This window comes from Benincasa hispida, chromosome 4, assembly GCF_027475165.1.
Source record: "Benincasa hispida cultivar pf3 chromosome 4, pf3_genome.v1.1, whole genome shotgun sequence".
NCBI lineage: Eukaryota > Viridiplantae > Streptophyta > Magnoliopsida > Cucurbitales > Cucurbitaceae > Benincasa > Benincasa hispida.
Window position 1 is genome coordinate 63,161,697 of NC_143481.1, and position 27,006 is coordinate 63,188,702.

General features: G+C 33.1%; 3 pseudogenes across 1 annotated transcript; all 3 read left to right on the top strand.

Moving 5' to 3' along the window:
* The first annotated feature begins 2,190 nt into the window (after positions 1–2,190).
* LOC150036875 (uncharacterized) lies at positions 2,191–3,376 on the top strand (annotated as a pseudogene).
* A 206-nt stretch (positions 3,377–3,582) lies between these two features.
* Positions 3,583–4,235, top strand: LOC150036876 (uncharacterized; annotated as a pseudogene).
* A 10,979-nt stretch (positions 4,236–15,214) lies between these two features.
* LOC120076267 (abscisic acid receptor PYL4 pseudogene) lies at positions 15,215–16,110 on the top strand (annotated as a pseudogene). The gene has a single exon (XR_016528950.1). The product of XR_016528950.1 is annotated as an abscisic acid receptor PYL4 pseudogene (transcript).
* The last annotated feature ends 10,896 nt before the right edge of the window (positions 16,111–27,006 follow it).

Sequence of the window (27,006 nt, forward strand, 5' to 3'; positions counted from 1 at the left end):
ACTCGTCCTTCTCGTGTACGTCCCCTATCATATCATGGAACATATCATCACTACGTGTGTATGTCTCTCCTTCTACCCTTCCATATTCAGCATCCTCGTGCTCAGAATGCTCGAGTTCATCCTCTCCCTCCACCCTAAAACCTCATCATTGTCATCTCCACGATGGTCATAACCATCACTTTCACTTTCAGGACTACCTCCCTCACTCGTCGACCTATTGCCACTTTTAGAACTATCTGACATCACAGTGCCCTCTTTAACCTAAATAAAATTTAAAATATTTTAAGAACAATAGTAATGTTAGATCAAACAACACGATTATTATGTTAATCAAATTTACCTGGAACGCTTGTAAAAATCCACGTAAGGAGTACTTCACAACGTAGTTTTTATTTTCTTTGACCCTCGTCTTGTATAGACTGCTCTTATCATTCAACGCAGTCTTTAGGGCATCCAATGTCCTTTCCCAAATAATGGTATATTAAGACTATTATAGTACTCCAAGTTTTGAACGTCCTTGAAACGTTTGAGGTCGACTGCATTTTTCTGTTTGTTTTTCCCCATCATTGCGACCTTAGTATAGTAAACTAGGCTGATCTTCACAGCATCATCATCATTTTCAAACTTTAAGTCCTTGTATTTTTCTTTAAGTTGACGGAGGTGTAAAGTGTCCTTCGTCACTCGATTACCAAAATAATTGATAGCAAGTTCATATGAGGACTGCTGGTTCCGATCAACTCGTGATGGGGATTGCCACAAATCAGTCATCACCAAAAAGTCATCCTTCGAAAAGGTGACAACCTTCCCACAGACAAAGAATGACATTGAGTTTGATTTTGTCCTCTTCACTTCTCTAAGCAACATGTGATGGATAATTGAGATGTTAAACACCATGTCAACGTCTACAAATCGCCCAAAAACTGTTCTCTTGAACATGGCTAACTGCGTTGGTGTGAGCTTCTCTTTGACAATCTTATTTGCATTAGAAATGTGGGCCAAGCTGGTTTCTTGACCGGGAAATCGGTCGGCTTTGGCTATTCTGAAACGTGTAGCCATCTTAAATCCCTCCAGCATTTATTAAAAAATTCAATAAATAAACTCATTCAGAAAAAAAAAATGTAAAACAACATTTTGTTTAAATCTCGCTGGATTCGCTCTCGCTAGACTCGCTCTCACTGGCATCGCTCTCGCTAAAATCGCTCTCACTGGCATCTCTCTCTTCGGCATCGCTCTCTTCAGTATCGCTCTCTCTAGTATCGCTCTCTCCGGTGTCGCTCTCACTTATCTCCCTCACATTCTCTCTTTTTACTTGTCTTCAACCACAGAACACATCGAAAACAAGAAAAACAAACAAAAAAAACCATAGGTTCACTTATATCGCTCACATTCGCTCTCTCCGGTGTTGCTCTACCGATTTCACTCTCATTTATCTCGCTCACAAACTCTTTCTACTCGTCTTCAACCACAGAACACATTGAAAACCAAAAAAACCATATTGACAGACTTATCGATAAGATTTGATTTGTCGGCGGCAGTAGAATCGTTTGCAAGTCAGAAATAGTTTTTTCATTTATGAGCGATATGAAGTCGTTAGCCTTGGAAAATTTGAATGAAGAATAGTTTAGTTTTGGTGGGTTCTCAGTAAAAAGGTAAGAAGACGAAGAAGTAAGGGCAATTTACGTAATTTTGTATAGTGATAATGTCAGCAGAGAGTCAATTGACACTAATTTTTAAAAATGGATCATTTGACATTTTGGGCCCAATTTTTGGGTCATCCGTACAAATTTTCCAAAATCAATGCAATTCATTTATCTTCTGTGGAAGTTTTTTTTCCTTGTTATATATATTAGTTTTAGAGTTGTACAAGATAATTTCTTTATTATTCGTTAGGCTATACGTATCGCATAATTGATATGTAAGTTTGAAATTCTTCTTAGACTTTTTTATTCTTATATTTTTACATCTACATAATAGTTTTTTAACATTTTTATTGTGAATACTTTTGTAGAGTTAGCTCTAATCCAATATGAAGAGATATTTTTATTGTGCTATTAATTTTTTGTACGTAATTTTTATATTCACAATACTCTCTATATATTTTTGTTTGTTTCCATGTCATTTTTACATTTACATTAAAATTAATTTCAGAGTTCAAGTTAGAGGATTATTTGTTGTAACTCGTTTGGATATATGAACTCAACAAGTAAGTTTTATTATCTTCTTAGACTTTAAGTTTAGATGCTTTTAAATCTATATAATAGAATGTAATATTCTTATTATTAATATTTTTATAGAGTTAATTCAAAATTAATATGGAGAGATATTATAAAAGAAAAAAAAAACAGTAGAGACAATACAGACATCATCTTCAAAGAAGAAAAAGGTTTTGAGTATATACAGAATTCAATCTAGAACAACTATCCATAGATCTTGGTCTAAGAACCAAATTTATGATTATAATTATAATATTCGAGATCAAGTTTGTAGAGCATATTTTCTAAAAGGTCTGTGTCAACCTAAAAATCACACTTTTTCACTTAAGAAATTTGGTAGAAAGTCAAGACGATTTAATCCAGCTTTGCTTAGTGAATATTCTAATTGGCTAGAATGTAGCATTTCAAAGGATTCTGCATTCTGTTTATATTGCTACCTATTGAAACTAGAAGTAAGTAAAGAGTCAGGAGGTGTCTGCTTTGTCAGTGAAGGATTTTTTAATTGGAAGAAAAAAGAGAAATTGCATATTTATGTTGGTGGTCCTAATAGTGCACACAATAAGGTTTTGGGTAAATGTGAGACTCTTTTGAAACAAAAACAACATATTGAAACTTTTTTAAATTGGATATCTGACCAAGCACGAGTTGAGTATCGAACTCTATAAGGTGCATCGATTGATTGTATTCAATTTTTTTTACAACAAGGACTTGCGTTCGGTAGACATGATGAGACAAATTATTCGAAGAATCAAGGTAATTTTCTTGAACTTTTACAATGGTTATGCAACCATAATAAGGATATTGAGGTTATGACTTTGAAACATGCCCCTAATAATTTGAAATTGACTTCACTCGATATTCAAAAAGATATAGTGCATTCCATTACAGTAGAAGTTGTTAACATGGTTATAAAAGATATGAGTGACAAACAGTTTTCTATCTTGATAGATGAATCAAAAGATGTATCTTTAAAGGAGCAGAAGTCAATTGTATTGCGATATGTGGATAAAGGTCATGTGATGGAACGATTTGGTAGAATCATACATGTCAATAATACAAGTTCTATATCACTTAAGAAAGCCATAGATGATTTTTTTCCTCAACATGGGTTAAGCATCACTAGTTTACGAGGACAAGGATATGATGGAGTAAGTAATATGTAAGGTCATATTCTGAAAGAAAATGAATGTGCTTTTTATATTAATTGTTTTTCTCATCAGTTTCAATTAGTTCTTATAGCTACTGCTAAAAATTATGTAGAAATTGCTAGCATGTTTTTTATTGTTACAAATATGGTAAATGTAATTGGGGCGTCAGCAAAATGTCGAGATATTCTACGAGAGAAACATATTCATTTTTTTAAACTTGAAACAATGGTGAAATATTAAGTGGTCAAGGATTAAATTAAGAGATAATGATTAAACGACCAGGAGATACTCGATGGGGATCACATTATTAAACTTTAATGAGTTTTATGACAATGTTCTCTTCAGTAGCTAATGTACTTGAGACAATTGTGCGATGTGGATCAAATTCAGAACAAAAATATGAAGCAAAGACTCTAATAAGTTTGGTTCTATCTTTTGACTTTGTTTTTCATATTCATTTTATGAAATTATCTTGGGAATCACAAATGCCTTGTCTCAAGCATTACAAAGAAAAGATCAAGATATTGTGAATGCAATGAATTTAGTCAAAATTTGTAAAGAAAGACTGCATAAAATAAGATAGTCTGATTAGGATTCGTTGTTGATTATGGTCTCTGATTCCAGTCATAGTCATCATATTGAAGTCCTTAAAATTGATGATCTATTTCTAATTCGAGGACAATAAAGGCAAAAATCTTAACCAGTTGCAAATTTTCATTATTATCGTGTTGAAGTTTTCTATGTCGTCATTGATATGCAACTTCAAGAGTTGAATAATCGATTTACTGAAACAAATACTGATTTTCTTCTCCGTGTGGCATGTCTAAATCTGAGTAATTTATTTGCTTCTTTTGATAAAAAAAAAAAAGCTTAGTCAACTTGCTCATTTTGACTTAAGAGACTTTTCAGCTATTGAGCTATCTATCTTGAGGATCAACTTCAAAATTACATTATTTATATGCGTTCAAATATTGAGTTTGTTTAGCTAAAAAGCATATGTAATCTTATAGTAAAAATGGTCTCGACCAATAAAAATAAGGTCCATCCATTAGTTTAGATATTACTCACCTTGGCGTTGATTTTACTTGTCGCCACAACTACTATGGAGAGAACATTTTGCATATTGTGAAGATTCGATTGCATAATCGAATGGGAGATCAATGAATGAATGATTGTCTTATAGTCTATATTGAAAAGGATTTATTTGATAAGTTAGATATGAAGTTAACATGGATCGATTTCAAAACATGAAAACTCGTAGAGGGGAATTGTAATGTGCTAAATTAGTTGATTTATGAAGTTATGAATACTTTTTTACGTTCATTTATAGATTTTTTTTTTTTTTTTTTTTTTTTGCATAAATGCCCCTAGATAAAATTTTTGGCTCCACTACTAGGCTTGTCGTACATTAAAAAGGTTTAGGAAAGTCATGGGCTTGTCCTACATCGAAAAGGCTTAGAAAAATTATGGACTCGAAGCCTATAAAAGGAGACCAAGCCTTTGGTATTTAGTTGTCTTGTAATGACCTGGCTCCCTAGAACTTAAACCAGGTTGTTACTATAGACATGCAGGCTACATTTCAAAATGTGCTTTCCTATGATTTGATAAAAGAAAAAAATTAATAACTTTATTTAAAAGTAAATAAATGAAGCTCATTTAACAAGGTACCCTTAAATAATGAAGTAAAGTAAATATCACAATAAAACATCATCCAAAACATCCAATGTGCAAAAAGAAAATAACTAATAAAAATCCTCTAAATTTAACAATTGGCTAAGTTTAAAATCATGAAGACATAGAAAAAGATGAACAGAAGTATTGACTGGTCTCAGTGGCTCGATCGTGGATTCCGCTTGTCATTTTCCGACATGTTCTTACCTTTACTTAAAAAAAACATGAAAAAGAATGAGTATAAAATACTCAATAAGTAACCCCACTACCTAGGTCAGGCTAGGCGTTTATGTCCAATAAATGCTATTATCTAGTGGGACATGCATAAACCTCTACTTTTCATGGATGACCATTTAGTAAATAGTTTAACTCGATCTACTGTAGGTGAGATGTACCCACAAACCACTGGTGAAATCTTGAAGGAGATCACCAACCTCAAGTAAAATCCTAAAGGAGATCACTAACATCTGGTGAATCCTGATGAAACATAAACCTCTGGTGAAATCCCAAAGGAGATCACTAACTTCTGGTAAATCCTCAAGGAAACACAAACCTCTGGTGGGTACAAGCCTATCAGGTAGGGGGAAACTATCACTAATATAAATGTCATACATCATTAAACAGAGTCCCATACATAAATCATAACATAAAGCTCATATATTCTTATACATGCCTAACAAGATCTAGATCATGCTCATACATTCTTGTAAATATCTTGTCCAATAAGATCTTGCCCCTATAAATAACATATATCATACATAACAAAATAAGCTCATATATCCTCTTTAATCAGGCATTTTGATTCATACAGTCTCAGAATCATCAAAATTATCCTTGAATCTTATCGCCTGGCACAAAGGTGGTTCCAGTAGTAAGATTACTTACCTTAAATTTGCTCACAAATTTTAATCCAAACAATTAATCTCCATAATACCTTTGGAAAACTCGAATCAACCCTAAACATAAATTAAAATTTTAATTTAGCATTTATGGCCTAATACCAAATCCCAATCCAGTCCAAAATAACTCCAAACACTTACCAAAGTGTGGCCCTCTCCAATTTTACCTCAATCGCAAACAATTCCTTCAATCTATGCCAAAATTATAGATAAATTAAATCTTCGCCAAAACTTACACCAACTTCAATGGGCATTCCAAGACAATCAGAACAACCAAAAAATTACCCAAAAGATTGACCGACGATGGAAATGATCTACAACTGCTGGACAACGCTCACCAGCATCCACAAAGACGATGGTAGACGACTAGTCTGATCTAAAAAAAAGGCATCGCACGACGATTGGTTGATGATTGAGGTCAAAGGCTGGAGTAGGTGTCACACACGACTTAGGGCTTCAACGGCGGTGCAACGAACAACAGAATGAGACCGACAATGGCTGAAGTCTTTAGATCTGGCGCGGTTTGAAGAAAATGGTTAACCCTTAAGGGAGCAATTTATCTACTTGCCCCGATATTGGAAAAGGAGTGAATTCCATCTTCTGTAGATGTGTTCCCAGCTCTCCAATAAGAAGAATCCCCAAAATGGTAGGCTTTTTAGTTGGCGACCTGGCCACTCTCACCCATACAAATCCAAGGACCGCCTTCATAGACAGAAGTGCACAACTCACTCAGGATTGGAGTCATCTTACCTATGATCATTCTGGTGAAATGTAAGTCTCTATTATGAATGACATTATATAATGAGACTAAATATTTCGTGGTACGGTCTTATACAAATTCTTTTGTACAGAATATCCCCACTCACATGTCCCCACATGAATGATCATGATTAAATCATTTGTAGCACTTTACAACAATTGTAACACCAACAAAGCGGTTCATACTTGTAGTGTCACTAGATAAGATATCCAGACTTATCCATATACTACAGACCATTTAGATTATCACTTAAACATGATCCACTCGTATGTCTCTAGATACATGTTTAAGCTACAAGATAACCCTGGATGTGAGTTTATTGGTTTGTGGTTAATGCAATTAATTTTGAAATAAAACATAAAATATTTTATTACATAAAAAAATGTTTGTACATTACAATTACAAACTATAGGACCCTACGAGATTTAGGGCATCAACCCCAACAAGAAGCTTATCATAAGTACTCGCCATTACAATTAACCTATGGCTCTGAGTCAAAGATTTCTCATTTGAGAATTTTTGGGTATGCAGTATATGTTCCAATTGCTCCACCACAATGCACTAAGATGGGTCCTCAAAGGAGGTTAGGAATATATATTCGGTATGATTCCCCATAAATTGTTAAATATCTTGAACCCCTGATGGGTGATGTATTTATTGCTAGATTTGCTGATTATTATTTTATGTGAGACAAATTTTCCAACATTAAGGGGAGGAATTAAGAAATTAGAAAAAAATTACATGGAATGCATTGTTCAGGTCTCCGTACAAGATTAATGTGTATTTGAAGTTCAGAAAATAATTCATTCGCAAAATATAACAAATCAGTTACCAGATGCATTTATAGATGCTAAAAAAGGTAGCAAAATAACATACACCAGCTGCAAATGCTCCATCGAAAATTGATATCCCAGCACATCAAGTTATCATTAATGAGTTTGTAACACGTTAGAAACGTGGTAGACTAATGGGTTCCAAAAATAAAAATCCTTAAAAAGGAAAAATAACTAATAGTAAAAAAGAATTGGTTGAGGATGTAAATAAAGGAACTCTTATACAAGAGAGTCAGTGAACGAAAGTAAGATCATTCGAAAAACCATTGTGAAAGAACAACACATTTACAAACAAAAAAGAACAGTTATGCATCATCGAGTAAATTACAACATGTTTTCTTCTTAAAACCAACTAGAATCGAGTGATATACCTTTGAAGAACTCTTCTTTGTGTGTTCCCTCGATCAACACTAGTTCAACGTCCAAGAAACTCGATCACAAGCACGAATGCAATGAACAACTAGTGCAACTCACAAACTGTCAGATCCTTGAACCCAATCGAGTAAGAATCAATCCTCAAACAGAAACACTCGACACTAACACTCGATTGTCTTTGTATTCTAGGTGTGAGAATCTAGGAGGTGTGGGCTCTGTGTGGACTTGGTAGAGGGAAGGAGGAACTCAACGATCGAGTAAGTGGGAGAATGTCTAATTCTATCGTATAGACAGGGTATTCGATCGTCTAGTAAACGAGAAGCTGTTGTGTAGTAAACTCGATGTCTCATCTTTCACTCTCTCAAAGCCTATCGTATAGCTCTTTCTTTCACTCGATCGTTATGTGATCCGATTATGAAAAAAATGAAACATTTTCACTTTTATTCATCAGTTATTAAAATTGATAGTAACTTCCCACTCAAACACGGTTAAAGGAGAAAATAATAACCAACCAACAATTATCTCATAATTGTTTTATTATAAATAAATTTAATAACTAATTTATCATATTAATTACTCTATTTAATGTATCTAATACATCAAATCAATTATATCATATATAATTGAATTAATTTAATTATATCATATATAATAAAATTTTCCTTTGTTAATTTGAACACTTCAAACTAACCAAAAAACTGATTATCAACTTGAATCCATTGAGCTACCAAAGGGACCTTATGAACCAGTAGCTTGAAGCTCCAACGGTATATGAATAACAGACTAAACTCTTTAATTGCGATATCCAACATTCGTTAACTGTCAGGCGTTCCACTAAAGACCGAGAGTTGCACTCTTCGCACTACAAATATGTTTCAGTGTCCATTGGATATAACCAATCAATAGTACGATGACCCTTCACAAATCGCTCGTAAGTACAGTTGGACCAATTTACCGTTTTTCCCCTGTAGTTACATCTAACTCCTTAAGTACCACTGATTCCTCTAATGAACAATACATCATAGTCCTACTATGAGTGAACACTTCTCAGGCCATGAGATGGTGTGGCACAACATTGTTCAAATCCTGGAATCAGCCCTTAAGGGAGTAATTTATCTACTTACCCCTGCTTCGAGGAAGGAGTGAATTCCGTCTTGCATAACTAAGTTCCCAACTCCCCAATCAGACGAATCCTTAAAGTGGTAGGTTTGAGTCGAAGATCTAGCCACTCACACCTATGCAAATCAAAGGACCGCCCTCATAGGCAGGAGTTCCTAACTCACTCAGGATTAAGGTCATGCTACCTATGGTCATCCGAGTGAAATGAAAGTCTCTTTCATGAACAATGTTATGTAACGAGACTAAACATTTCGTGGTCCGGTCTTATGCAAACTCCTTTGTATAGGATACCCTCGCTCGCATGTCTCCACATGAATGATTAGGATCAGACCATTTGTAGTACTTTACAACACTTGTAACATCTACAAAGTGGGCCTTATCTGTAGTGTCACCAGGATAAGGTTTTCCTTCTTTATCCCATATACTTCAGACCATTTAGGTTATCACTTAAGGCATGATCCACTTGTACGTCTCCACATACACGCTTAAGTTACAACGATAACCAGGGATCTTTGTTTATTGGTTTGTGGTCAATGAAACTAAAATATCTTATATTTCATAGACAATAGTGAAGAAAATATCTCATATTATTACATCAAAAATGTTTATTCTGTAGGATTGTATCAACAGCAGCGGAAGCACAAGGATCATCTAGGCACTCGAATTCACTAATTCTGGCATAATATAAAGCATGTTTCTGTAGAAAAATGGATTTCAAGACATACCTCTTATAGAACTTCTTCAAAGCTCCATCTCCAGCTGCTATCTTCTCCATATCTTGTTGTAGACCACCTTAAGATCTTCCCCACTATTCTCTTGGTGCTCTAGATTGAGTTGTGGGACTGAAAACAAGCTTGAATCAAGGGATGAAGGAGAAAAGCTCACTGCAGCAACCTTGTTGAAGAACCTTTCTTCAAACCAGTTTTTCTCTAAAAACTCTTTTGATTGCATGCCCGATTTTCACTCAAATATTCTCATTATATTGTAGATCAACATGCAAAGAGAAGAGTTGTATGAGTTGCAACTCATGCTTGGAGAAGACAAGGCCAAGACAATGCAATATGTGTGAGCTACTTGGTGATGGATAATGGAAAAATCCATTTTTCCATTTTCTGTTTTTGTTTTGTAATTTTTTCAATTTTATCTAAAAATCAAATTTTGATTTAAAAAATCTATTTGATTTCAAAAATGAAAAATTAATTAATTTCATGAATTAATTATTAAATAAAACTTAATTAATTTAATATCAAATATTAAATTAATTTTAACACATATCCATCTTTATATATTTAAATCATATTTAAATAAATAAATTCTCCTATTTCGTTTAATTCTAAAATTAACAATTATATCTCATATAATTACTAATTTCTTTAGTTCTAATTTGAACGTTTCAAATTAACTTATCAGCTATTCTAGATCTAGTCCGTTAGGAGCTAGTAGGGAGACCTCGCGGACCTACAGATCATGGGCTCTAACGATCCGAGATTAATTGGCTAAACTCATTAGACCAAATTAATCTCCATTCGTTAACTAATGGGTCATTCCACTAAAGCCCATAATTGCACTCTCCTCACTGTAGATATATTATGTCCACATGATTTAACCATAATCAGCAAGTCGACCCTTCACAAGTTGTTCTAATAACGGTTGGGTCAAATATCTGTTTTATCCCCGAGATTACGTCTTATTCCTTAAATCCCTACTGATCCTCTAATGAACAACTGATTTGTGATCCAATCACCAAACCAATACTCTCTCAGCCCAGTGAGAGGGTTGGACCCCTTGTTCAAGACCTGGATTTAGTACTTGAGAGAACAACCTTTCTCCTATCCTTAAATCGGGTAGGCGTGAACTCCGTCTTGCACTCTATGTCACCAGCTATCTATTCGGTCTTACCTCTGAAATGGGAGTCTTATTGAGTTGGCGCTGTTGAGCCAACCCTCAACTATGCAAATCTAAGAGCAATCCCGAATAAACAGGAGTTCATAGTTAGCTCAGGATTAAGATCGAGTTACCTAGGTTATCTAGGTGAAATAGTCAGTCTTAAACAGTAAACAACGTTATAAAGTAAGAGTGACTTATTTCTTGGTCCTGATCTTATGCAAACTCATTGCATAGGACGCCCCCACTCTACATGTCATAACATGTACGAATTAGGATCACATCGTATGTAGCACTTTACAACTCTTTGTAACAACTACAGAGTAGGCCGCATCTAATGGTGTTACCAGAATAAGGTACCCAACCTCATTCATGTATCATAGATCATTTTGACTATTACTCGAACCCGATCCACTCTTATGTCTCCACATAAAGTTCAAGTACTCATACAATAGTCATGGGTCTTAGTTTATTGGATTTAGACTTTCAAACAATTTATGAGATCAATAACAAGTATATTGATAATAGAAAATGTTTATTATTTTACAAACTGCGAGTTTTAGGACATAAAACCCAACATGTTCATACACGTGTTTACAAACTACAGGACCCTATAAGATTTAAGGCATCAACCCCAACAGTAAATACCCATAAAGAAACCCTTGACATGATAGTGAGGAAGGTGAAATCCCTAAAGATAATAATGAGATTTCAATATACTATGTCATGATAGGAAAAAGATGGAACCGAACTCGTGCAATTATTGACAACATTTTTGTGTATAATGTTAATTTTGATATTAGATCTGAAAATGAGGATTCTGAACCAAAATCCATTGAAGAATGTCAACATAGAAAAGATTGGCTTCAGTAGAAAGAAGTAATCGAAGCAGAATTAAACTCACTTTCAAAACATTAGGTTTTTGGACTAATAATTCAAACACCAGAAGGTGTCAAACCTGTGGGATACAAATGGGTATTTGTGAGCAAAAGAAATGAAAATAATGAGGTGACAAGATATAAAGCAATACTAGTTGCAGAAGGTTTTTCACAAAAACCTGATATTGATTATAAGGAGGCATAATCTCCAGTGGTGGATACAATTACATTAAGATATTTAATTGGCCTGACTATGTATGAAAGTCTGGATATGCATCTTATGGATGTAGTGATAACATATTTATATGGATCTCTTGATAATGGTATATATATGAGAATCCCAGAAGGATTTAAGGTATCTAGAACATATAGATCAAATTCCCAGGAATTGTATTCAATAAAGTTATAGAGATCACTATATGGATTGAAACAATCAGGACGGATGTGGTACACTCGCCTGAATGGATATTTGTTGAAAGAAGAATATCAAAATAATCGAATATATCCATGGGTTTTTATAAAGAAATCACAATCAAGATTTACTATGATAATTGTATATGTTGATGACTTAAATATAATTGGAACTTCTAAAGAGCTTTCAAAGGTAATAAAATATCTTAAGAAAGAATTTTAGATGAAAGATCTTGGAAAAACAAAGTTTTGCCTTGGTTTATAAATTTAACATTTAGCAAATGGGGTATTTATTCATCAGTCAACTTATACAGGAAAAATTTTGAAAATATTTTATATGGACAAAGCACATTCATTAAATATTCCAATGGAAGTTCGTTCCTTGGATATAAAGAAAGATATATTTCAATCTCAAGATGATAATGAAGAATTCTTGGTCCTAAAGTACCATATCTTAGTGCAATCGACGCACTTATGTATCTTGTGAATAATATAAGACGAGATATTGCATTTTTAATAATTTTATTATTTAGATATAGTTCTTCTCCTACAAAAAGACATTGAAATAAAATTAAGCATATACCTCATTATCTTCAAGGAACAATTGATATGAGTTTGTTTTATTCAAATAAATCAAAATTTGATCTAATTGGTTATGCAGATTCTGGATATTTATCTAATTCACATGAAGCTAGATCTCAAATAGATTATATGTTTACTTGTGGAGGAACTGCTATATTATGATGATCGGTGAAATAGATCATAATGACCACTTCCTCAAAACATGCTGAAACTCTTGCAATTCACGAGGTTAGTTGAGAATGTGTATGACTAAGAACAATGACTCAGCATATTCATGAAACATGTGGCTTGTCTTCTAATAAAATCTTCCTATAATATTTTATGAAAACAACACAACTTGCACAACCTAAATCAAATGAGAATATATTAAAGGAGATAGAACAAAACATATTTCACTGAAGTTTTTCTATATTCATGATCTTGAAGAAAATGATGACATCACTGTACAATAAATTTATTCAAAGGATAACTTAACAAACTTATTTACAAAGACATTACCAATTGTAACTTTTGAAAAATTAGTACACAATATTGGAATGCAGACTCAGACATCTTAATTAATTCTTTGGTGAGGGGGAGTAAATATATTGTATTCTTTTAGGAGTATATATTATATGAAATATGTAATTTTTTTCCTTCACTAGGGGTTTTTCTCATTGGGTTTTTTCTAGTAAGGTTTTTGACAAGGCATATTTCATATATATATGGGTATCTAAGGAAGAATATTATAAATATTATAAAAATAGATGCCCAATGCTTAGTGTGCTAAAAGCTAAATGTCAATCTTCATGTTGTCCATGTGCCTTGTAATTATTCATGCTTGGTGTGCATGTAAGATCACATCCTACTTGCCACTTTATGTATAAATAGTGACATTTGGTGGATCTTGAAAGTACACACATTGGTGAGAAAATCCACTTCAAAATTCTACTCAAATTTTCATATATCCAATTTTCATAATTTTAATTATTTTATTTATTATTATATTATATTTTCTCTATATCTATATTCTCATTGTGCTCCGGTGTGCTCCGTTGTGTTCCTCATTTCACAACACCTTAAGCTATATAGTTCAGTGAATAATGCATAATAATACGAGCACCTACTGCACAAATTTTTATATTTATATAACCTAGTAAAAGAATACATAGAATGCACGTAAAATTTTGTAGTTGTAATTATTTTTTAAATAGTAATTTTTAGCATATAATAAATCAATATTATACAATTTTGTTTTAGTTACCCTTAACTCTTAAAAGTTAGATAATGTAATAATTCTTATTTTAATATTATTGTTTTATCGTCTTTAAAAAAAAGAAAAAAATTTATATCCAATAAAAAGAGAAAAAATTGATCTAACAATTAAATTATCGAATTAATTTGTTAATATTTTAGTATTGTTAGTATATATAATGGAATAATTTTTATTCTAATGTTATTATATATCTACTATGAAGTTGCATGAAAGGATGCATTGTTTTACCTTATTAATTACTACTTTCATTCAATTAAATTATTATTTTTTTTTTAAAAATTTTCTATTTTTCTCTAAACTTTGGACAACATGGAATTATTTTGCATCTCACACATATACATTAGAAGAATCAATGCACCAATTTGATATGTGTAACGACCATCCCACCTCAAACAAATGCATCCAATTGACATCTATTGCATCCTATCTCGAAGAGTGGCATCTCGTTAATATCAATTGCATTTATTTGATAAGACTAGATATATAGTAAACTAAAATTGGAAAAGTCACCTCTACTGTCTTTGAGATAGACACTTATATTCGAAAAATCACAATCAATCGACAAAAGATAATATGAAAATTTATGAAAAATGTAAGAATAGGAGGGAGATGTAAAAATTCTCTCACATAACCCTTTTAACATAGTGGAAATGATCATTCCGGACATTTTATACTATTATTAAAAATTGATAAATTATATTAATGCTATGACGTGAATACACACTGTAGTAGGCTTCAATCCTCACTATTGTTTTAAATTGGTCAAGAATGATTTGAAAATTTGGGGAAAATCTCATTTTATAGAGAACATAAATTAGTGTTTAATTTGGTAAGAGAAGGAAAAAGTAAAGGCAATCGACAAGAGAATGAACATGCTCTGTTTCTAGACAAGTCCTTAAACGTCTAGAAATTATACGTATTTCATATAAATCGTTTGGAATGGCAAAATTGAAGTTTGAATTGGAAATAAGGTGGAAAATTTAATTATTATACCAAGTCCAAACAAAGGGCTTGCCACTTGCTAATTCCACTTGCAATTCTAAGGCAAAGGCAACTGCTCAAAGTAAGTTCTAATAACATCAAATTTGTTCCAAGTGGATCTCAATTCCAATTTTCTTTATACAAAAAAAATATTTAAAGATTTTAAATGCCCTCAAACCAAAACCAATAAATATATATTATATATCATTTCTCTTAATTATATATCCTCTCTTTGAACCCAGCCCTTAACCTCAAAAATCAAATATGCCGTCTTCCCTTCAATTCTACCGCCACACCGCCACTAAACCCACCGCCGCTTTCAATTGTCATCACGCCGCCGTTAATCCAAAAAACCAATTCGTGCCGCCTCCGTGCCCGGTCGCTGATCACAAACATGCGGTGGCGTCGGACCAGTGCAGCTCCGTCGTGGTGCAGACGATCGACGCTCCGGTGGCTGTCGTTTGGTCGTTGGTCCGGCGGTTCGACAACCCACAAACGTACAAGCACTTTCTGAAGAGTTGCCGGATTGTGGACGGCGATGGGGAAACGGTTGGAACGGTGCGTGAGGTGCACGTGGTGTCAGGTCTGCCAGCGCTGTCGAGTAAAGAACGGTTGGAGATTCTGGACGACGAAAAGCACGTGATGAGCTTCAGCGTTGTAGGAGGGGACCACAGGCTGAAGAATTACCGGTCGGTGACGAGCTTACACGTGGCACCGGGTGGCGGAGGAACGGTGGTCGTGGAGTCGTACGTGGTGGACGTGCCGCCGGGAAATACAAAAGAAGAAACGTGCGTGTTCGTAAATACGATCGTGCGGTGCAATTTACAATCGTTGGCTCGAGTATCGGAGAATATTGCCAAATCAAAGACCAAAAGTATATAAAAAGAAATCATATACTATTTTAGGCATTATAATGTGGATAATCAAATGCTAAATCGCTTCAATTTTTTTGTTTCTTTTTTTGGGTCCAGACTTTAACTTCCATTGATATCATCCTTTTGTTTTTTTTAATGGTAGTTATGATCTTTATTAAGGACTGGGCCTTTTTTAAATCTATGTTCAGATATCTCGATAATGATATAACGTGAGATTTTGATTGCATTTTCACTCAATATTATAGAAATTTGATGCGCATGTTTTGATCTTAAGGTCTTTGATCTGGTGGTGAAAAATGAGAATGTAAATCCATATATGTTTCTTTTTGTTATATCTATATATGTATAGATATTATTCATTTTGGATGTATAAGTGATGGGGCATTGAATTTCCGTGTTTGGTATCATGAAACTAGCTTAATTTCCGTCAATTTCTTATTAAAATGGAAATTGAATCAATAATTTAAGAGGATTTACTTTAAAAATACAGTATTTTGAAGAGTTATTTTCAAGGAAGTAATTTAGATGAGAAGATTTGATTAATATATAAATGTAGGAATTAGGATGAACGGAAATGAAAAAAAGGGAGAAAGAAATCCCAATTAACTTTTGGGTTTTGAAGAATTCAATGTTGAGGGAAATTTTGGAATAGAGGGCTTGAGTTTTTAATTAACTGATCAACTTGTCCAAGAGGATTAAAAAATATATATATTTTTTATTATTCTCTACAAAATGCAACTTGTTATTTATTTTCTTATTTTTAAATTTATATAATTTATTGCTGTAATGAGGATGTGGAGCAACACTACTTTTTTTTTTTTTTTTTTTTTTTTTTTTTTTTACCTTAATGCGAGTTGAAGCCGTCGGCAGGACTCAATTCTTTTAATCAACGGTTATAATTGCTGTTATTACTTTATTTTTATTTTTACATTTTTTTCTTAATAAATTACTGTTTTGAGATCTCCACTTTTTGTGTTATAAGAAAAATAGAAAACAAATATATTTTTTCTTTTATTTTATTTTCCCGTCTTTTATTTTATTTTCTTTAATTTTAAGAAAAATACCAAGTTTCACTTTCAACTATAGACTACAACGATAATCTTAAGCATTGCTATTTAATTATTGCCGTTGTACTAAACTATCGGGGCAATGCACTAATTGCTGTAAGTTAACTATTGCAGTTGATTTTATTGCTACATTAAAAACAAATGTTGCAATAAATATATTGTAAATACATCATTGACACGATTGTTGTAATAGAATCTCAATTACGACACTTTAATAAACGATATAACCAAACTGTTACAATTTGTATCAAGAATAGCAGTTTGGTCATGTGTTGTTAAAAATGCTGCAATGTTATAATCGTTTGCAACATTTGTCAAATCGCTGTAAAAAAATTGTTGCAATAGACCTATTTTCCTATAGTACCAATTTCTATTTCTATATTGGGGTTGAGGGTTGGTTCAAGGAACCATGAAAAATAAATCTACACTTTTTTTTTTTTTTTTGAAAAAAAAAACTTTTAATTAATATCAAATAATATATGAAGTACAGATTGATCAAGTATGAATTCATGCACGAAAGGGACTAAATTTGAAGTTTATGGATCATAATAAAGTTGAATCATTGTGGTTTACAATAATTACTAAAATAGACTCACTACCAAAATTTACATATTTTTTTTATTGATAATTTATATTTTAAAATAAAATATACTGAAGAAAGAAGATCAATTTTAATGGATAAAATTGATATCTAAATTTGATAGAAAATAACGTTTCATTCCATACGATAATATAATTGGTATGATCTTTTTTAGAAGTCAAAATGTTCGATATTCCATCTTATTATTGTATAAAAAAAAATTGAAGTGGGAGAATGAACATAGATTTAAAGGAGTGAATATTTCAAAATTTATGGACCAAATAAAAATTTTGGATCACCAAAATATATATTTTTAAAATAAACACTTAAACGATTAAGTTTTAGAAAAAAAAAAAACTTGGGTGCTCCCTTAGATGCATCTATATTGGTACATCCCGACTATTATCTAATAAAATACTACCATGTGGCATTTTTGTTTTTCTAAAAGATAATTTTTTAAAATTCTATTTTCATGCGGTCAATAAGTGGGGAATATAAGGATTATGTGCAATCTAACTGCACCTAATCATTACTCTAAATTTTATTTCTTCATCATTTTCAGTCATGTTCGGAGCTTCGCACTAGCCCTTATAGTTTTTCCATGTTATATTGAATATCAACAAAGGAAAGTGAGAGATAATGAAGATGCTACGGTTATGCCAACTTAATTGGAATAATCAGGTGCATCTGTTCACCTACTATATGTATTTTTTTTTCTTTTTTTTTTTTAAAAAATAATAACTCCAATATTTAATCCAAAAATCCTAACTATATATGGATCCCATTTTAGAATTAAAATCCAATATTTGAATCTCTTTTATCACCACTTGTAATTAAGGATTTAAAGGATGATCAAAATAAAATTTGGTGAAATTGGTGTCAATTATTTTATAGGATGATGGTGAGCAAGTTTGATAGTTTACCATCTCAATGTTTTGGTGTTACCAATTATAAAAGTGGTAAGGAAAATTGTTTTGAGAGCTGTAACAAACGTGTGTATTTTTTTATTAGCAAAGTTTCTTAGGTGTGATATTGATTTTGTGATAGTTACTTTGCAAATATTTGGATAAGCCGAAAATTTGATAAACATTGTATTCCTGCAGTCACATGTAGATCAATACCTATTACTATCACATTTTGCATCGATTTTGATGCATTGGATGAACTTCATTTTATTTTAATTTTATTTTCTTTAATTGATATCGTTCTTTATTTTTTAATACGCGCATCATTCCTCATTTTTGAGTTCACTCTTCTTTCAAATCACTTTCTTCCATTCAAATCATGCTATCCACAAGATTATGAAGATATGTAATATGCATGTGGGAGAGAAAATATTCAAATTTCAAAAGGTCTTTTTCTAAGTAATTGTGTTATGGTATGTTTTGAATGAGGCGCATTTTGACTTTTAATTATTTTTTGTAAATTGGATATCTTTTAAAAAAAAAAGTCAAAACATTAAAACAAATTTGATTTGACTTTTAATTTTCAAATTTCAGAATTTATAGTTAACTGTTGAATTTGTCAACGTTTGACATGTTTCAATGGTCATTTTTATTTTTATTTTTATTTTTATTTTTTTTGGATATCAAGATCAATTTTTCTTCTAGTTTGAAGAGGCTCGATCACCTCCTTTTTTTTTTTCCTTCGTATAAACTATTTTAGAAATTTTTAAAAAGATAATATTGAATTAATCTCTTTTTTTGGGATTGATTTTAGATATAGTAAATTGGACCAAAATAATTTACAAATACAGTAAATACGCAGAAAAATTATAAGAATGAAAAAAAAAAAAAAAAAACCTAATTCACCCCATGCAAGCTCTCCTGGAAACCATCCCAACTTAAAACGACACAACGTGCGTTATACCTACCCCTTCTCTGTGTGTGGATTTTTTCGTGACTGCAACGACGAATTTCGGTGGGATTCCGATCGCTTATTCCAATAATATGTTGTCGAGTCAAACAAACGACTCTAGATATTTTGACTTTATTGGAAAATTTGTTCCAATTTAGATGAGAAATGGGCGAAATCTTCGCGCTTGGATCAAATTAAATGGGTCCAATTTCGAAATTAATGTCACAATTGCCCCAATTGGAAATTGCTCGCCCTTTAATTCCCATTTTTAGTTTTAGAGATCCTGTGATAGCAAAATTATGTATCAACTGAAATGTTAGTGGGATTTTCAGCATTGAAGACAAAATGGGTTGAGACGAGGAGGATTTTGGCTTGGAGTTTTAGTGACACTAGGGTTGCTAGAGAGATCAACACTACAAATTTCCCTGTCTTTATGAGAGAACCATTACCGTCTTCCTTATCGTCGGGATATTGTAATTGGTTGTGTTGTGATCATAGTTTCTACTATCACACTGATGTTTATTAATGTCTATTTGGGATAGACACTGATAGAAATCTACCTTGATCTATAAGCGATAGGCTTCTTCTTTTTTCTTCTATCAGTTATAGACATTAATAGATGTCTATCGGTGATAGACATTGATAAAAATCGATATGAAAATTAGGTGAATCACAATCATACCACAAGCTAGAAAAAATGGCAATGACAAAAATAAAGAAAAACAGACAGAAGTAATAAGTAGAAAAGATGCACACACATACTTGTTAACCCAGTTTGGCGTAATCACACCTACGTCTGGGAGGCTATCCGCCTAGGTGAAAAGAGATCCATTAGAATGTAACTTAGTTTTTACTACATACACTTCAACTGAGATTACATAAAATCAGTATACTCATAACTGAATACTAGTGAGCAAGTTAGGCTCCCCTAATATTGATATTGCTTTTGATTTGTCTATAAATTTAGGCTCATCATAAATTTGATGCCACAACAATAACTTTACCCATTTTTCACCTACTAGTTGAAAGAACACTCAACCAACACTTTGCCACAACACTACGAAAAATCTACTTAGTCAGATCAAGCTTCAAAAGAACCACACGACTTCTGTTATCACATTGATTAAGTAGCCACACAATGCATACATTCTCTGTTTTTCAATTGATCGGCCCTCGAGACAAAAAATACGGCTTGCCCTAAAACTACAGATGAGACATAAATAAATATAATTGTCATAAGCTAAGAAAATCACCAAAGACGACAACTCAAACAAGGAAAAGACCACATCAACAAATCTACCACCAATAAGGAAAAAGACAAAATATCCAACATAATAAAAAAAAAAAATATTATCAGCCAATCAAAATCATAACTGATGGAAAGTATAAACAGACAACGGAAGCAATCAGAATCAATAAGCACTCTAATTATATTTAATTTGAGTTCTAAAAGCATGCAAAAACAGATTTTCAAAGAATAGGGTCTCAAGAACTTATACCTTTGAAGAATTCCTCGAAATCCAAGCTATTTTCTACGAATTTGAGCTTCAAATCAACAGTAGACCACCAAGAGAGTCTTCTCTACTATTCTTCAACTTGTATTTGAGTGGTGGAACTAAAAAAATGAAGGGAATTGAGTGAGGAAACAAAGAGGGTTATAGAGAGAGTGAAGAGTTTCTCAGAATTTCATAAATTTTGCATACATCCTCTTCTTCAATTTCCAAAATTTGAAGCTTTTATTCTTTCAACTTATGAAAGCACTCAATGAAGCAACCATTGATACTTTAATTGGCACTTGAAAGTAGGTTAGCTGTTGGATTTGAGACTAATCCACCTCACAACAAAAAAGCTTGGAAATTTCCACTATCTCAATTTCATTTTCAACTTTTATGGATTAATTTTCAAAAATTTAATCAAATACAAATTCAATTTCTCAAATTGAATTTGATAATTGAAAATTAATTTAATTTTTAAATAATTAATTAAATATATTTAATTAATTAATTAAAAAAATAATTTAATATCAAATATTATATTAACCAAACACCTAATTCATACATGAATCCTATTCATGTAATTAGTATTTAAATCATCATTTAAATTTTTTGAACTCTGCAATTACGTTTAATTTCGATAAATTAAACGTTAATCATATCGAATATAATTATCCAAACCCTAATTTGAAATTGAACAATTCAAATTCAAATCCTAATTTAAAATTTGAACCGTTCAAATTAAATTCCCAAATTGAATTTCAACGCTTCAAATTCACTCAATATAATAATACATGATTTATGAGCTAGTAAAGGGACCTTATAGACCTACAGATCATGAGCTCCAACAATTTGAGATTAATTGGCTGAACTCTTTAAACCGAATTAATTAATATTCGTTAACTATCGAGACACACCACTATAGCTCAGTAGTTGCACTCTTCTCACTGTAGATATATTTTCGTCCACTTGATTTAACCATAAACAATAAGTCGACCCTTCATAAGTTGTTCATAATATCGGCTGGGTCAAATGCTATTTTACCCCTGAAATTACATCTTGCTCCTTAAGTCCCACGGATCCTTTAATGAACAATTGGTTTGTAATCTAATCACTAAACCGAGCTCCTCTTGAGCCAATGAGAGAGTGAGGCCACTTGTTCAAAACCTAGATTCAGTGTTTAAGAGAACAACCTCTCTACTATCCCTAAATTGGGTAGGTGTGAATTTCGTCTTGCACCCTATGTCTCCAGCTATCTATCCGGTCTTACCCCTGAAATGTGAAGCTTCAGGAGTTCATAGTTAGCTCAAGATTAAGGTTGAGTTACCTAGGTCATCAATTTGAAATAGTCAATCTTAAATAGTAAACAACGTTATAAAGTAAGAGTGACTTATTTCTTGATCCGATCTTATGCAAACTCATTGATAGAACGCCCTCGCTCCTCATGTCACTACAAGAACGAATCAGGATCACTTCGTTTATAGCACTTTACAACAAATTGTAATAACTACAGAGTGGGCCGCATCCGATAGTGTTACCAGAATAAGGTACCCAACCTTATTCATATACTATAGACTGTTTTGGCTATTTACTCGAACTTGATGAAGGGAACTCGATATGAGGAGATCCTTGACCGGAAGCGGATTGTCCAAATTTCATTAATTATTGAATACAAAATTTACAGTAAACATGCAAATAGATATGCTTTCAAAATTAAATTACAACATGCTTTTACAAAGTAAATAGGTTTCAAGAAACCTCACCTTTGAACAACCTTTCTTCAAGTAATCCCTCGTACTAGCCATGAACAGAACTTCTTCTTTGTGGATCTCCTTCTTCTCACACGGACACTACTAAGTGAGAACCCTCTTATTCTCTTTTGGGATTCAAAGACTCAAGTAGGAGTTGTGGGCTTTGCTTGAGTCCTAGGAAGAGGGAAGGAGAAGGAGAGGATGTTAGGGAAGATTTCACAGAAAACTTTTATCTTTCAGATTATGAATCGATGGAAGAAGATGATCTCTCAACTTCTTTTATCATAAGTTAGTTATTGAGAGAATAATGGGAGGGAGTTATAACTCCATCTTTTTTATTAATTTCAAATGAATTAATAAAGTAGAATATATAATTACTACTTTATTATATATACCCTATATGTTATATCAAATATAACATATAGCCTATAGTTTTATATTGCATCAAATACAATATAAACTATAGATTTTTATTCTCTCTTAACTATACATGGTATTTAATATTAATTACATTTATTTTAAATTCACTTATATGATTCTCATTCATATAAATGATATTTCGATCATATCCAAACATTTTATTCCTCTCAATATAAATCATATTTATATTTAATTACATGAATCTCATTCATATAACTGGTATTTGAAACATATTCAAATTTCTCTCATAATGTATCATATACATTATAATTAATTGTATCATATATAATTAATTCCGTCAATTAATTTGAACACTTCAAACTAATCCAAAGATTAAATCCCTATTGAGCTACAGTGGGGACCTTATGGACTTGTAGATTGAAGCTCCAACGGTACTCGGATAATTAATTAAACTCTTTAGTTAAATTACCCAACATTCGTTAACTGGCGGTCATTCCACTAAAGGCCAACAGCTTTGCATTACAGATAAATTTATATGTCCATTGGATATAACCAATCAACAGTGCGATGACCCTTCACAAATTGCTCGTAAGTACAGCTGGGCCAAAATACCATTTTATCCCTGTAGTTACGTCTAACTCTTTAAGTATCACTGATTCCTCTAATGAATAATAAGTCATAGTCCCACTATGACAAATACCTCTCGAGCCAGGAGAGGATGTGGCCACTATGTTTAAGATCCAGAATCAGGCCTTAAGGGAGCAATTTATCTATTTGCCCCTGCATCAGGGAAGGAGTGAATTCCGTCTTGTGTAGTTGAGTTCCCAGCTCCCAAATCAGACGAATCCCAAAAATGGTAGGCTTGTTGAGTTGGCAATCGGGCCACTCTCAGCCATACAATTCAAAGGACCACGTTCATGAACAGGAGTTCACAACTCACTTAGGATTCAAGTCATGTCACCTATGGTCATCGTAGTGACATGAAACTCTCTATTAATAACGGTGTTATATAAAGAGACTAATTATTTCGTGGTCCGATCTTGTATAAACTCTTTATTTAGGATACCCCCGCTCACATGTCTCCATATGAATGATCAGGATTAGATCATTTGTAGTACTTTACAACACTTGTAAATATCTACAAATTAGGGCATGTCTGTAGTGTCACCAGGATAAGGTACCCAACCTTATCCATATACTAAAGACTATTTAGGTTATTATTTAAACAAGATCCACTTGTATGTCTCTACATACTTGTTTAAATTACATGAAATAACCTCAGATCTTAGTTTATTGGATTGAGTATATGCTTATAAAATAAGACTTGTTTTATTAACAACAATATGTTTATACAGAGTTTACAAACTATGAGATTACAATGAGATTTAGGACACCATTCCTAACACTTGATCCATCTTTATGTCACCACATAAAGTTCAAGTATTCATATAATAACCATAGAACTTTAGTTTATTAGATTTAGTCTTTACAAGTGCAATTTACATGTTCAACAACAATTTTATTGAATAAACGTCAATAACATCTTTATTGATAATAGAAAATGTTTAACATTACAAACTGTGAGTTTTAGGACATACAACCCAACAATAATAAGCTCCCCCTTTAGCGTAAGATTTCTTTTATTGGAAAGGCAACCAGACACATCAGGGCGAAAGTACACACCAAATCATATTAATAAAAAAAAATTGAATACAGCCCGAGCAACAACAACAACTAGACAAAACTAGATAAGAGAAGAAGAAGGAACAACATAAACAAAAACAACCCAAAACCACAACAATCAGAATAGCCCAAACACACAACAACTAACCCATTCAATCATCTCCCTTTTTTACCAAGAAGAAAATCAATCAAATGGCGGAGGCTAAGAAGATGAAGCATCAACAAAGCGCAAAAGCGACACATTTAAGTGTGGACTAACACATCAATTTCAGCCCGACAATCAGTCAAATCATGAATAATAGAGATCAGAGTACGAGACTTAGAAGCCAAAATGAAAAAGATGCAAGTCCCAAGCACAGTAATAATAAATAAATCACCTTTCAGAACCTACAAATCCTCAAGAAGTGAAATGTCAGAAGTCTTGGGAGAGCGGATGTTATGCACAATGTTAGGCACATGAGAACCCTGAAAAATCTTGTGACTTAGATTAAGAAACTTGGGATCAGGTCCAAGGCCATTATTCGAACCAAGAATGGTAGGACACTGAGACATCAAGATACCAGTGAATAAGTATGGTAAACAGATAGAGAGCTTGATAGAAAAGGAGTCAACACGTCGAAGAAGCTTATTGTACACAAACACATCAAAATCAAAAGTAGACAGAGTTCTAATCTGATACAGAAAATTGGCTTAAGAAAGAGAAAGACTGGACATATGAGTTGAAGGGCACCAATTAGCAATGCCAATTCGAAACAAAATAGCATATTTCACACTGAGGGTAAAGGCAGACAATTGTCCAGATGGAGGCTATCAGACCTAGTACCACTTGTAAGCTCAACAACAAGATCTGCAGTGGAGGGATGAGGCTCATGGTGCATGGTAGATTGGAAGTCAATTTTACTTGACAACCAAAATCCCGTGGACGTGTTATGTGATGCATGTTCCTAAGATATGCGTTGATAGTCATGCATCGATGGTCATGTGTTGGAATGAAAATGCGCCAACAAATGTATGTGATGACCATGCGTTTTGCCACAAGTTTTCTTGCGTTCACGGCAAGTATAACATGAATGCAAGTTTCTCGGATAATCCGAGATCAAACATAGGGATTTGTAACTATATGTTTGCAGTGATGTGCATACGGCGGTATAAATAAAAGAATGGAGGGGATTTTGTTAAGTTAATCCTACTCCTACTTCTATCTAACAGACAACGCAATAAGAATATGCATGAAAGGTAGAGATGCGACAAACCTTGACATAAAATAAATGTATGGGAAAATAGATAAAATGCGGAGATGTTTTCATTGCAATACTTAAGAGTGATCGCAAGGGCAACCTTAGTCAACACAAACTAATGCGATCATGCAACACTCATACAATATTAAACCACCGAGAGGTGCAAATGCTATGGCTTTTAAAGCTAGAATGCATGCGATGTATGTGCAGAGGTGTCTATAGGGCCTACACATAAGCCTCTAATTATTGTCTATGCGATGATACAAAACAAGGCGACCACATATCATCATTCCTATTCTTAGGGTGCATGCGATGTAGTGTTGACAAATAGAGCTTATCCCTAAGTCCGTATCTCTTGCTTATGTCGATCTAATCTCGCTCTCTCGAGTCTAGATTCTAACCCAGCTTTCTTGAGTCATTAGGTTCTTTCTTTAGACTCTCTCTCGAGTAGCTCTAAAGGGGTTTTGAGCACAACATAAAACAAGACAAACGCATGAACTTGGTTGACGCAAGGTTCTTACTATCCCTAGTGAACAACGCATACCTTGCTTAATGCGTCCAACCACTTACACTCTCGGGCAGTTGATTGTTGCTAACTTCACTCATAAACAAGCAATGTGTTAGCCTATAGACAGGTATTGTAGCAGCTTCACACTAAGCAAATAAGATTACTCATATACTCGCGCAACGTGCACCTCTCGGTGAGTTGCTTCATGCTTCATATTTCTAATCCACATGACTAAGTATGCAATACCCAAGCACTCCCACTAAGTGTTGCAATGAAAGTAAATATGCTAAGCAAGAAGATGGAGATGGAGTCGAAGGAAACAGAAAAATGCATTGAAAACACATTGTATTAATTTCTTAATTCAAAATGTCATACAATATACTTTAGGAAAAGAAAAGAAAAAGAAATGGCTGGTTGGAAGCAAAGATTTGCTCCCAGCGGATGTGCGTCAAGGCTACTAGTGGTGCCATGGATGGGTGGAAGAGCTGACTCTCTCGAGATCTAGCTCCGGACGAAGGCTCCGGTCGTCACTCGGAATGGATGAAGGAGGTGAATAACTCTTAG